Source organism: Mastomys coucha, unplaced genomic scaffold (assembly GCF_008632895.1).
Source record: "Mastomys coucha isolate ucsf_1 unplaced genomic scaffold, UCSF_Mcou_1 pScaffold23, whole genome shotgun sequence".
NCBI lineage: Eukaryota > Metazoa > Chordata > Mammalia > Rodentia > Muridae > Mastomys > Mastomys coucha.
Genome location: NW_022196906.1, coordinates 109,502,452 through 109,511,841, shown reverse-complemented (window position 1 = coordinate 109,511,841; position 9,390 = coordinate 109,502,452). Strand labels below are relative to the sequence as shown.

Genomic DNA, 9,390 nt, shown 5'->3' with positions numbered 1-9,390 from the left:
AAGAGGGATTCTAGACTGTCCAAAAAGATGGGGCCTGTATTTTTCCACACTAGCCAGTCCAGGTCTTGAGGAGTAGGTCCTATGAGTACATGTAAGTCTGCCTATGTGACAACCACAGCATCTACCACAGTGAGCCCTCAAAAGTGCTTTGAAAGGCGAATACGAATTCTCTCCAGAGTGAAGAAGGGTGAGGTGGAATACTCAAAGTGAATGCATTTTGCTGTGAAGCAGCCTGGGGACCGAGGGTTCCTGGGCAAGTTGTCCCAGGGCTTCCTCTGGGCCTGCTGTAAGTCACTCATTTCCATACTTTGATCTCGGATTCTGAGCTAAGATATTTTGAAGGTTTGTAAGTGGAAGTAGAGATGAGCATGGAGGGAAATGGTGGATGACTGGGAATGGGAGGGGGAATTGATGGGTAAGGTGGAGGTGCTGATGAGTGAGATAGAGGGGCTGATGGGTGAGATGGAGGGGCTGACGGGTAAGGTAGGGGGGCTGATGGGTAAGGTGGAGGTTGATGGGTGAGGTGGAGGAGCTGATGGGTGAGGAGTTAGTGAGTGGGTGGAGATGGTGGATTGCTGAAAGTCAGTGGAGGTTAATGGATGGGTTGATGTGTGGTAAATGAATGAGTGGATAGGCTTGTGAACACACCATCATTCACTCAGTCTCTCATACTCCTCAGCCCCCTGTGAAAGAAGATATAACTTTTCTCAGAAATGGCAACAAGTAATCCATTTTGTCTTTAGCCAGTGTTTTATGAGTGCATTGGATTGGTAGTGGGTAAAGCTCACAGTAGGGATGTGGACTTGCTCGCTCTCATTCACAGCATTCTGTTGGTTAGTTTTGATGGCCAACATGATTGGGTGAGAATCACCTAGTAGACACATTCATGGGCAGGCCCGTGAAGATATTTTTGGAAAAGTTTAGCCAAGAAGGAAAAACCTAGCTGAATACAGATGGTACAACCCCATAGGCTGGCATCCTGGAAGAAATGAGGAGAGATCAGTGAGCTGAGCACCTAAACCCATCTCTGCCTCCTGACTGTGACACAAGACCAGCTGTCTCTAGCTCCTGCAGGCACGCCTTTCCAACTGCAGCTGACTGTACCTTCAAACTGTGAGCCAATGAAAACCCTCCCTCCTTCAAGCTGCTTTTGTCAGGCATTTGGTCACAGCAACAGAAAGCCCATTAGTGTGCATACATACTGCTTAACTATTCAGCCTGATAGCTTCTTTTCCAAACGGCTGAGAAGGCGGGGATTATGCCTTCAAGCATCCCGTAAAGGCAAACCCTCTAACAAAAAATAGGTGTGGAGTGTTAAGAGAGAGATTCCCAGATAGCTCCAGGAGGATAACACATGATGGACACAGAGACCAGGGTAGAAACGGCTTTATGAAACTATTGCCACTCAACTAAACTAAATTTCATAACTAAGAACCCTGAAGGGGTAAGTCTGGAAAGTTTCACAAAAGACAAGCTTCAGAGTTACCGCAGATGTGGGGTTAGGGGAAGGAGATGTGTGTTCATGGTGGAGGTCATGAGCTCCAGACAAGCACCCTCCAACATGTGGTGATGATCTGCAGCTTCCTTGGAGAAGCAGCAAGATGCAGGAACTGGCGGCTGGAACTTCCAGTGGAGTCTAACCGTTCAGGTAACGAGGGCCCCGTCTCTTGAAGCTTGCTCATTGGGACGGAACACCTGACAGGAACAGCATTAAGGAAAGAAAAAAATAGGTTCAACTCATGGTTTCAGAGGGTACAGCCATCATGACAGAGACAATGTGAAGAAGTCACGTAGTTCACATCATGGCGGCCAAGGAGAAAAAACAGGATTACAGGAAGTGGAAGTGGTGAGGCAAGGTGTTGCACAAGACCCACCCTGTGACGTACTTCTTCTAACTAAGCCGCATGTACTGAAGTTTCCCAAACCTCCCAGAATGGTCTCACCAGTTGGGCGCCAAGAACTCTGGCACATGAGCCTGTAAAGGGAGTTCATACTCAAACTGTGACAATGCGACAGATGAACGAAGATTGGTGAAACACTGACTAGGCCTGAGGTAGAAACGCTGGGCCTCAGGCAGGAAGTGACGCACTCTGAGAATACCCTGCGTCTCCGAGGCAGGCCTTCACGTCTGTCTGTCTGCTGCCCTCTTTCATGGTTCCTGCTGTGGTGAGCACCCTAGGGATTAGGATTCCTCCAGAAAGTTCCACGCTGGGGTGAAGATGGACTACCCCCAGAAGCCCCTGAAGTTGGAAAAACGACATATCTTGCAGACAGCAACAACATCCCTATACATATGTCTTGGCTTTTATATCTTTTTACACATCATGACCTTACATTATAGCACATGGGGACTGAGAATTTTTCTCTTTCCGGTTTTAGTCAAAATTTTCCGTTTCTCTGTATATCATTGCATTTCCTCTTAATTCAAGCAAATGTTTAGACCAGTGCCAAGCTTTTATGGCCAGGGGCTCCTGTAACACTTCCAGCTGAGAATTATTTAATGTTTTGAAAGTGCTATAAAAGAGTCAATTTGCTCCATAATTGCAACAGCAGCAATCCTCACAATAAGCCTATGTACTTAATAATGTGTTGGAGTTGGTGACAATAACAGTTAGGGTGCTAGCCAGCAAAGGTTCAACTAGGAAATGATGTATGAGTGCCTCATTGCTGCTCCCATATCCGGGTCCATATCTGAGGTCATTTGAAGATGTCTCCATCACAGTTTTCCATGTGACCCTGCCCATGTTGTCCCTTTGATGCTGAACATTGTGAGCCTGAGCTGTCAGGGTTAATCACATGGCTGTCATCCACGTTTCCTCTTTTCATTAAAAAAAATGCCTTGCAGTCCCATAAGCCTTTGCGATTTTCAAAACATTGGACCTGTATAGGTATATCCATGTGGTCTTTATGAAAACCCTAGCAGGTGGTCCCATGTAGGTATTATCACGGTGCAACCCTAAAATCTGGAGTAAAGAAAAGTCTACCAAGCACTGTGTGAAGCAGAGGAGAGCGTTATTTTAAAGTTAAGGAGAGGACCATACATTCAAAAATATTTCTGTGGCACAAAATTAGTTTGAAGGGTTTAAAACAAATGTGGGTGGCTTATACAGTGGGTATGGTGTAGATTCACTCCCCTCCCCTAATCTTACAGAAATGAACATTTGGCTTGTTTTCTAATTGCACAGCCATAAGCAATGATGAAAGAAGCAGGATTCCACTAAAAATGTCCCATCCTCATCTCAGAGTATCATACGCACAAAACAAATTCTAGTGAGATAAAAAACACACACATGCCTAAATGTAAAAGAGAAAATAGAAAATACTAGCAAAATGTGAGGCGATGCCTCTGTGTTGGAGGGTGTGCACAGCTTTTATAGCACAGCACGCAGCTGTCCCCTGGGTAGTCCTATTTTCTAGACATTCTGTGCAGCTAAGCAGAATACAAAGTTTTTTCAAAAATTGATTTGAGGTTTACTGTGTGGGAAGCACATTATAAGCTAATGGCCAAAATACATTTTAAACAGCTACTATAAGCTGATTTTTAGAGTGAACAATTCAATATAAAAATGAGCCAGTAAGACAAATTAGTAATTGACAATAGGAGAAATATAAATGAAAATAAGACATCTGGATTGACCAATGAAACAGAAACCCAAGAAAGAAGTCAACAATAAACCGCAACCTTAGCAAGCTTCCAAAACTGAAAAGCACCGGAAACACTTATTTTTGGTGAGAGTTTATAAAAACGAGTATCCTTGCTTGCTGGAAGTGGAGGGCATTCGTACAACTCTGCAAGATCATTTAGTCCTATTTACCAAGATGGTATTGGAGGATTCAGCAATTTTAGCAGTTGTAATTCTGAGAATGTGTCCTAAAATGATGTGCTGATGTGCACAGAGGAAGGCATACACATATGTGAGTATGTGTGTGCGTAAATGCATGTGAGTGTGTAAGAGTGTGTGAGTGAATGTATATACATGTATGTGTATGCATGTGTGTGTGCACATGTGAGTTGTGTGTGTGTACACATGTGTGAGGGTACATGTGTGAGTGTGTGTGCATGTATAATAAAAATGAAAGGAGAAAAATAAGTGGAAATGACCCAACTGCCTTAAACTATGACTACATGTTAGAGACCACCCCGCAGTCTATGACAACACACCCCGCAGTCTAGTCATTCACATGAGTATTCTTCTGTAACTGGGACAAAGTCCAGCCTATATTTTTAGAGTGAACAAAGTGAGATATAAAAACATCTTTAACTCTATTCCACTTGTCTAAAAGATATATGGATTCGTTTTTTGTTTCCCTATTGTTTAATTTATGTGGAGAAAATTCTAGAACTCTATCCCCCAAGGCTTCTTTCTTTCTTAGGAGTGAAGATATTGATAGGACAACTCTGTCCTTTTATTTTCTGTGACTTTTTTTTTTAAAAAACAGGAAACATGCATACTTGTATGATTTTAAGAATAATGATTCTGTGGTGGCAAGATACCTCAATAGATCGTCAAAAGCAACTTGGGGAGAAAAGGGTTTATTTGGCTTATACTTCCAGCTCACAATCCATCACTGAGGAAAGGTGAGGTGGAAATGCAAACGGTGACTTGAAGCAGAAACCATAGAAGAATGATGCCTGCTGGTTCACATTTTGGGTTTCTTGGGCTCACATTCAGTTATTTTTTTTAATTTATATATTTATTCACTTTACATCCCAATATCATCTCCCACCCTCCTCCCAATGCCCACTCACACAGATCCTCTCCCCATTATTCGTTCCTTCGAGAAGGGGGAGCCCCTCTCTATATACCACCCTCCCCCACTACCAATCAAGTCACTGCAGGACTAGGCACATCCTCTTCCACTGAGACCAGACAAGGTGGTCCAGTTAGGGGAACAGGATCCACAGGCAGGCAGCAGATTCAGGAACAGCCCCGCCCCTCCAGTTGTTTGGGACCCACATGAAGACCAAGCTGTACGTCTGCTACATTTGGGGGGTAGGGGCGACGCCCAGCCTGTCTTTGCTCTTTGGTTGGTGGTTCAGTCTCTGGGAGCCCCCAGGGATCAAGGTTAGTTAACTCTGTTAGTCTTCCTGTGGAGTTCCTGTCACCTCCAGGTCCCACAATTGTCCTCCAACTCTTCCACAAGAGTCCCCAAGTTTCATCTAATGTTTGGCTATGGGTGTCTGCATCTGTTTCAGTCAGCTGCTGGGTGGAGCCTCTCAGAGGACATGCTAGGCTCCTGTCTGCAAGCATAACAGAGTATCATGGTGTCAGGGTTTAGTTCTTGCCACGGGATGGGTCTCAATTTGGGGCACTCATTGGTTGGCCCTTCACTCCGTCTCTGTTCTCTTTTTGGGTTGCTGTCCTTATCCTCCCACTGGAAGTCCTACCTGGCTACAGGAAGTAGCCACCTCAGGACTCATATCCCCCACTGCTAGGAGTCTCAGCTAGAGTTGCCCCATAAAAACCCCAGAGCCTCCCCTCATCTCAGGTCTCTGGCACATCCTGAGGCTGTCCCCCACCCCCTCACTGACTTACATTCTCTCTCCCCTAAACCTCACCTGCCTTCCCCCAGCTCCCTCCCCATCCCTTCTTCTGTCCAGTTTCCTCCTTCCATTCACCTCCAATATCTATTTTATTTCCCCTTCTAAGAAAGATTCAACCATGTGGATTATAACATGGCTGTCCTGTACTTATGGCTAATATCCACTTATAAGTGAGTACATACCACGCATGTCCTTTGGGTATGGGTTACCTCACTTAGGATGATATTTTCTAGTTCCGTCCATGCCTGCAAAATTCATGATGTCCTTGTTTTTAATAGCTGAGCAGTAGAAGAACTATATTTTCTTTACCCATTCTTCATTTGCGGGACATCTAGGTTGTTTCCAGTTTCTGGCGATTATGAATAAAGCTGCTGTGAACATAGTGGAGCAAGTATCCTTGTGGGATGGTGGAACATCTTTTGAGTATATGTGCAGGAGTGGTATACCTGGGTCTTGAGCTAGAACTATTCCCAGTTTTCTAAGAAACCACCATACTGATTTCCAGAGTGGTTGTACAAGTTTGCACTCCCACCAGCAATGGAGGAGTGGGTGCTCCCTTGCTCTACATCCTTGACAGCATCTGCCATCCCTTGAGTTTTTGATCTTAGCCATTCTGGTGGGTACAAGGTGGAATCTCAGAGTCATTTTGATTTGCATTTCCCTGATGACTAAGGACTTTGAACATTTCTTTAAACGTTTATTTGTCATTTGAGATTTCTCAATTGAGAGTTTAGCTCTGTACCCTATTTTTAAATGAGGTTATTTGAGTGGTTGGTGTCTAACTTCTTGAGTTCTTTATATAGTTTGGACATTAGCTCTCTGTCTGATGTAGGGTTGATAAAAATCTTTCTCCAATATGTAGGCTGTCGTTTTGTCCTTTGACTTACAGAATTTTTTCAGTTTCATGAGGTCCCACTTATTAATTATTGATCTTAGTGCTTGAGCTATTGGTGTTCTGTTGAGGAAGTTGTCTCTTGTACTAATGACTTCAAGGCTATTCAGCTAATTTTCTTATATCACTCAGAATCATCTGCCTAAGGAATGGACTGCCCACAGTGGGTCAGGCTTTCCTATACCAATTAACCATCAAGTCAGTCCCTCACAGGCAGGCCCATAGGTCAACATAATAAAGACAATTGCCGTAGAGACTCTGTCCCTAGGTGATTCTGAGCTCTGTCAAGTTGACAGTGCTCACTAGGACAATGAACAAGAATGCTTGCTGTGCAAGCCTGCATCAGGACCTACATGCAGATCCCTAGGACTTACATCAAAATCAAGAGTGGCCATATATACCTGTCACCTTAGCACTGTGATAGGGGGACAGTGTAAGAAAATTTCTGAGCTGGATGGGTCTAGCTGAAAATAGCACGCTTTTTTGAGGTTTATTGAGAAATCCTGTCTCAAAGAGGTAAGGCAAAGAATGATAGGACAGGATACCCAATGTCTTCTTCTGGCCTCCTCGTGCACATGCACATGCACATGCGCTCGCGCGCGCGCACACACACACACACACACTCACACACTCACACAACCAGCCTACCCAAGAGAGGCATAGTGTCCTGAATGGAAACCAGGGCCTACTAGTGTCTCAGGGTGTTTGGAGAAAACTAGGTGGTAACCCCAATTTGTAGTGGTTTCCCCCCCCCCCGTAGAAATATTCCCAGCATGTTTAATTTCAGATGATCACAGTATTCTTGAATATTTAACACTATAGATGTTTACATTCCTGTGTATCATCATTGAAAAGAATTAAGCGAATAGCTTAAAGAGAGAGGGTTTATTTCAGCAGGTCTCCAAGCAGCACCCTGAGAGGGACTTGCAGCAGAGCTCCAATCTCGTCACCTGGAGAAGTGATTTTATACACACTGAAAGTCCACCCAGACTCCCTCTGGGCACTGTTTGTGGAAGACAGTTGCCTGGACACTGTGGGGCTTTAAGTGTTCCAGAATTCCTTCCTGGCAGACTTTTCTGCTAATGACTTACTTCCTAGGGTTGAAGGGGATAATCGTGCAATACAATAAGGAGACCAGAGGAACCTGGGAAGTTGTGAGAGCTGGGCAGTACCATTCCTTAGACAGATGGTTCTGGGTGGTACAAGAAATTAGCTGAATGGCCTTGAACTCATTGGTGTAGGTGGACAGAGAGAAGGGTGTACAGGAAGCAAAGGTGAGAGTGCTTCTTGTTCTGGCAGCATGTGTATAGTAGAGGATTGCAAAATCAATCATCAATAGGAGGAGAGGTCCTTGGCCCTGTGAAGGTTCTGTGCCCCGGTGTAAGGGAATGCCAGGGCCAATAAGTGGGAGAGGGTGGGGTGGCAACCAGGGGGAGGGGGGAGCCAACAGGGGTTTGTTCTTGTTGTGTTTGTTAGTTTGTTCCTGGGAGGGGAAACTGGGAAAAGAAAAATCATATGACATGTAAATAAAGAAAATATCTAGTAAAAAAAAAAAAGAAAAGAAAATATCCAATAATAATAATAATTAAAAAAAGAACAGAATCGCCTTACACTTCCCTGTCTTTTTTGTGTCCTGAGCGTGAGTGTGTGTGTGTAGGGGGAGGTGAAGGTATGCTTGCTGTCTTTCTTGTGTCCTGAGCATGAGTGTGAGTGTGTGTGTGTAGGGGGAGGTGAAGGTGTGCTTGCTTGTGCCTGTACATGAGGAGGTCTGAGGAAGACATTGAGTATCTTGTTCTATCATTCTCTGCCTTATCCCTTTGAGACTGGGTATGGGGATATAATCCATGTGGGTAGGAAAGGAGTGGCGACCAGCACATAACCAGAAAGAGACGAGTGAATGTGCTCTTCAGCTTACTCTCTCCTTTTTATTAGGCCAGGCACTTCGGATGGGTCTTCCCATCTCAACTAAGCTAATCTAGGAAATCCCTCACAGCCTGTCCAGGGGTCTGTCTCCTAGCTCATTCCAGATCTGTCAAGTTGATACTCCGCACTAACCATTGAGAATCCAGTAATATCTGTTTTCAAACTGATGTTGAAGGGAGACAATTGCAAAGTTCCAGATGACAAAGTTGAGTCAAAAACTGTTACAGTATATGGACTGGCAATTAAGTTCAACAGTACAGCTCTTGCTTAGCACATGTAAGATCCTGGGTCCAAACCCTAGCACCTCAAAAAGAAAGACAGGGAGGGAGAGAGGGAAGGAAAGAAGGAAAGTGAGGGGGGCACCCATGCGTGTAAGGCCATTCTGTTCTTGAGAGCCATTCCCAGCTTTCCTCCCTGCATACCCTGCTGTCTGTTCACTGCCCAGCTCTCACGGCTTTCCAGGCTCCTCTGGTCTCCTTATTGTATTGCACAATTATCCCCTTCAACCCTAGGAAGTAACTAAGCAGAAAAGTCTGCCAGGAAGGAGTCCTGGAACACTTCAAGTGCCACAGTGTCCAGGCAACTGTCTCCAGGTGAAGAGATCAGAGACCTACTGCACAGCCCCCTTAGGGTGCTTCTTGAAGACCTGCCGTACAGCCCCCTTAGGGTGCTTCTTGGAGACCTGCTGTACAGCCCTTCTCAGGATACTTACATGTATTGTGGCACCTAGCAGTTCAAACAGGAATGAGAAACACTACTGCCCCAGGTTGACCAGATGCCGGAGGTAAAGCAACCTTGTAGATTGGTCAGACTACTGTGATAATCAAGCCTGCCTCTGACCCCTCCAGTGACCACGTAAGCTGCCCCTGTGGGTCCTTAGAGGAAGCTCAAGGCCGCCTGGGCTCAGAGTACCAAGGCTCTGCTGACTCAGAGTATGATCTAGAAGCAGGAAGGGATTTGTCACCTCAGAGAAGGATTGGATCCTACAAAGGGTTTGGTCAGGATCCAGGATCAGTATCAGTATCAGGTC

The 9,390-nt window shown here is 45.0% G+C and overlaps 1 long non-coding RNA gene across 1 annotated transcript; it reads right to left on the bottom strand.

Moving 5' to 3' along the window:
• Nucleotides 1-1,369: 1,369 nt before the first annotated feature.
• LOC116072798 lies at nucleotides 1,370-2,075 on the bottom strand. The gene is made up of 2 exons (XR_004111555.1): nucleotides 1,875-2,075; nucleotides 1,370-1,695 (listed from the first exon to the last, which is right to left on the bottom strand). It is a non-coding gene; the product is annotated as an uncharacterized LOC116072798 (long non-coding RNA).
• Between the last annotated feature and the right edge of the window lie 7,315 nt (nucleotides 2,076-9,390).